The sequence below is a fragment of the Athene cunicularia genome (assembly GCF_003259725.1).
Source record: "Athene cunicularia isolate RWA chromosome 1 unlocalized genomic scaffold, athCun1 chr1_part1, whole genome shotgun sequence".
In the NCBI taxonomy this organism is placed as follows: Eukaryota; Metazoa; Chordata; class Aves; order Strigiformes; family Strigidae; genus Athene; species Athene cunicularia.
The window spans coordinates 78,627,764-78,632,543 of NW_020799091.1; the positions used below are offsets into that span (position 1 = coordinate 78,627,764).

Genomic DNA, 4,780 nt, shown 5'->3' on the forward strand with positions numbered 1-4,780 from the left:
GCCCAGAGCCCTGAGCAGGAGGAGAAAGGCCAGGTGTGACGGGCCGGCGGCCACGGCGGCGCGTTTCCCGGCTCCCCTGCCCAGGCATGGTGCCCTCTCGGAGGGGAGGAGGGGAAGGGGGCAGTTGGGGTGGCCCCCAGGTTGGTCAGTGGCTCCCCTGTCATGGCACTGACCCTTCACTCGTGCTCACCCGAGGGCCATGGCGTCACCTGGCGAGGTGTGGGGCCGCCTGGGTGTCCAGCTGGCCACCATGGGAGGCCGCGTGGGCATTGCTGGGGAAAGAACCACGCTTGCAACAAATAATAGGTTCTAGTGTTTATTGCTATGGCCACCAGAAATTAGGAACCCCACTAATTCCCTCCCTGATTTATAATTGCATTTTCCTTAAGACATTAGAAGAAAGGTGGTTTTTTTTTCCCCACTCTGAGTTGTCTTAAAAAATTTGACTTTCTCAGCAGTACAGTTATCTGTATGTAAGAAAAAGAGTACAGACTCTCCTGTTACTATGGGAGTTTGTGGTACTCTCAGGCTGCATGGGAGGCCAGAAAAATTGATGTGAGTAAAGATAAACTTCAGTATGAATGGCCACAGCTTGCTGATTCACTGTGATTTGGAGATAATAACCTGGTTTGGGACTCAGTAGATTCAGTCCACAAGCTGTGGCCTGTTTTGTGGGAAAAGAGGGGGCATGCGATTTGGAGATGTAGGGAGCATTCTGTGTACGTTAAGGTTTTGCTTTCAGTATAGGTATGGAGTGTCACTGAGTTCTTATGACGTACATGGGCAGATCTACTTTTTCCACCGCCTGAGCTCTGACAGCGAACCCCAAGGGTACCAAGGGCTGTCTGCCTGTATTAGGGTTGTGCTGCTTCTCTTACACTGGTGGCTGTAATCTGTCAAATCCTCAGCACAGAAAATGCTGAACACTGAACATTGGGTTTCATGACACCTAAATGATGGTAGGGAGCTTTTGCAATATTGGTTGTATTTATTACTAAACGTTTTTTTAGAACCATAGGAAGAACCTTTGTGTTCCTGAAGGGTTTTTGCTAGCTCGTCAGGTGCTGTGCTGTCTGGACGTTGCCCCACAGAGGAGTGGCTAAATTGTTCAACTCTTAGCCCGATGTGGACCCTTTTTCAGGGCACCTGGAAGCGTTTGGTGTGTTGCACCATGTCCTGATGTTGGTACCTATAAAAAGTGACTCTGGGCCAACCTGCGACAAAGATAGGGAGCAAACACCACACAGTAATGCAGATTTACAGGTCCTGGTGCCGGCCTTGTGGCCTTGGAGCCTTCTGTGGTTGGTGCTCGGGTTTTATGCAACTTTTTCTGATACCTCTGTTTAGATTTCTCTGTTCTCAAGAACAAGAGCTCAGTTCTTGTTTTTCTACGGATCTTATGTCAACACCAGATGGGCAGTGGCTTGTAGCTTTCATCTCATCCGAGACTGGATCTTCAGCTTGTCATATTAACCAGACTTGTAACTTCTTCCACAGCAGTCGCTATGTCAGTGCAGAGCTTTGCACTGTTATCTGTTGAGGCACCAGAGGTTCTCAATCCCTTTTGGTTCTGTGGAAATTTCCCAGTTGATTTTTAGCGATGGCATTGGTATTCCCCCCCACCCCTCCAATTCTGTAAAGGAAAATGAAATGTGTTTACTTTAACTAAATAACTTACAAAAATTGTTGATGTTTGTAAAAACAGTAGTGCTTTAGCAGCACAATGGAAAGCAAAAGTAAAAGTTGCACAATTGTTCAGTGTGGGTTCGACTGCCTTTCTGTTATTAGAGCAGTTTTTGATTGGTAGCACATAGTCTCTTATAGCTGTTTAAAAGGGAAAAATATCCTTAACTGAAATAATGGTTTGACCAGCTGTTAAATGTAGATGAGGCCTAGGATGAAGCATGAGTTTATCATTGGCAAGGCAGCAGCAAGGAAATGTCACTTTCGTCGAGGTGACCTGTGGGTTTCTCCTGCACCTCCCTACCTCCTTGCAAGCTCTAATTATGTTGTGTAAAACTCCTTTGGAGAAGTAAGATGTGACCTCACATTTGGGCAAAAGGATCAGAGAATTAAAATGGGAGAGAATAGCCTTTTGTGGGCTTACAGCTTTGGCTGGAACCTAAGCTTTTCCACATTCATGCTGTTAAGAGGAAGAGGAGGTATTTTACAAAGACCTATTCTTCCAGATTGTTTGAACTGATTTTGTTTTCATAATTTCAAGGGATAGCATTAGGCAGCCTGACTGGATTTCATTTCCCCTTTCGGTTGAAGGCTCCTTAAATTTTAGCTTGATGTAGTGCCTATATCTGGTTCTGCAGTTCCACAGAAAGTTAACCAGTGAAAACAAAGTCAAGGAAAACAAAGTGGCATGTTTGAAGCTAGCTGTCCTTTTTAAGGCACCAATGGGGGAGCTCTAAGTTTGCTCTACGCAGAAAGAACAAAGTGAGAAACCCTAGTTTTAGTTTGAGTGCAATAATTGGCACAAATGTAGGATAGCTGAGATTCATTCCTGCAAATTTATGTCTGTATGTATAACTTCAGACAATTCTTTTTTTTTTTCCCCAGACTTCATGAAAACAGAAGGCCAGTTGGGATGGCAGTCAGACTAAGTGGGTGAGTTTATTTATAAAACTGACTAACTTTGGATCTTAAACATTTGCAGATTTGTTAAATACAGAATTTCTTATTGGTGCCAACAGCCTGACTCCGTTGGTGTTTAAGTGGAGCTCTGGTATTCTAGTGCATTCTTTTACCTCTGCTTCTGTTGCGTTGCAAGCTGTGCTAGAGAAGACATAGGAAATTCATTTTACCCAATCAGCAATTGTAACAATGGACTACAAACCTGCAGAGCAAGCCAGTTTGCTGGAAAACAGGAATTCCTGCAGCGCAGCACTTGTCACAGACTATCCAAAGAGGGCAAAGATTCAGGAAGGTGAATAAATTGAACATTGGTTGAATGAGGTCAGGAACAGTCTCCTGGAGGAGAACCCTGCCCTAAAATACTACTTTGAAAGTATAAGCCAATTTAATGCGCAGATTAACCCTTCTCATTTGAGCAAATTTGTGTGCAATCCTGGATCTTTGCAGATCACAACCGGACACTTCAAAAAGCTATGTACTATATTTGTTTAAAAAAAATAAATCATAACTTTGTCTTGTTACAGCTGTTACTTTTACCATTTCGTTGAGAATCTCTGCAACATAAATGTATATTTGACTTGAAAAAGTATCATACACTTGGTATAATAACTCAGGTTGTCAACAGAATTATTCTGTGAGGCTCAGTATCGCCTTTCCATTCTTCTCTGAAAAATGCATTAACCATTGCTGTCAGTGCCAGAAATCAGTTACAGTCCAATTGTGCAATACAAAATTCTTGATCAAATATAATAATTGACCTAAATTACTATTCTGGTTTTATCCTCGTAGAATACTAAGATCCTGAGCATCAGACTAGATCTTTGTAGTCTGGTGTTCATGAAAATCATATTCACTGGTTCACGGTTCAATCATTTTACATCTCAGTATTTTGTTTTCTTTTTTCCTTTTCCCTTGCATACTAGGGAGTATGATCAAGGTAATACTGTGATCCAGTAACACGCATGATGGTAAGGGTATGCCTTTAGTTGTTTCAGGAAAAAGCTGCCATTATCTGCTCTCCTTTACCTTTCTTGATAGTTTCAATAATACGCATAACATGAAGTGTTTGTAAATTGATATTAAACTGTTTGTGACTTCACCTAAATAAATTTTTATATATAAATGCTGATTTTAATCTTAGCCTTTCTTTTCCTTCCCTGTTCTTATATTTGCCACTTCCACTTTTGTAATCACTTTTTTCCATCACCTGACCTTTTACAAAATTTCTGTTTTTCAGTTATTAAAACACAACTGAATCTTAACTATCAACAGAAAACAAATCAGCCTTTGAAATTTGCTTTCAATATTTTGCATAAAGGCTTGATAATGTTGTAACGGTAGTTGTCATAGCTTATTCATCTTTGTCAGTTGGTTGAGACAGTGATAGGTGTCAGGCCTTGTTCTATATGAAAATGAAATAACTGCTGGACTGAAAGACCAGTATTTTAATAGCCTCTGAACTGGGACTCTTGATCCCGTGAATGCTCAGTTATCTGCATTAAATACAGTACGATACAGAGCACTTTTACAGGTGGAATTACGAGCTATAAAAGTTCTTTCCATTTTTGAGAAGGGGATTAAGCTCAATGATCAGATCACTGCTGCCATTTTTCCTTTGTGCTGTTTTCTTAAGAAATCAGAACTTGGTTACTCACTTGGTTTCATGCTGCATTTCTTCCCCATCACTGCTACACATGAACCACTGCAGGCATCTCCTCCTGAGGAAATGCTGTAATAGTGGCAGGATTTGGGGGGACACATGGGAAGGGGGGGGATGTGGAGCAAGGAAGGATGAGCAGACGTTGGTCTCATCAGTCCCACTGATGAATTGCACAAGTGTGGGTCTTAACCTACTGACTCAGAGCAGCAAAGCAGCAACAGTTCTGTTTTTCTTGTCCCATTGGGGAGTAGCATACCCAGCTGGAGTCTGAAACACTTCCTAATGTTCTTTGCTGAGTCTTTCTGCCAAGAATTTGTTGGGTTCATTACTCTCTTCAGCCTTCATACAGTCTGGTGCCCTTCCTGGCACTCTTGTCACCTCCCAGTTTCCTGTTTGCTGCTGGTGCTGGCTTGGACCACCCTGTCTTCTGTGTCTGCTGCAGACAATTGCCAGGGCTCTGCCTTGCTCTCCAGTGGC

At 42.5% G+C, this 4,780-nt stretch overlaps 1 long non-coding RNA gene across 1 annotated transcript; it reads left to right on the forward strand.

Moving 5' to 3' along the window:
- On the forward strand, window positions 1-3,770 carry LOC113480830. The gene is made up of 3 exons (XR_003398542.1): window positions 1-33; window positions 2,569-2,616; window positions 2,703-3,770. It is a non-coding gene; the product is annotated as an uncharacterized LOC113480830 (long non-coding RNA).
- The last annotated feature ends 1,010 nt before the right edge of the window (window positions 3,771-4,780 follow it).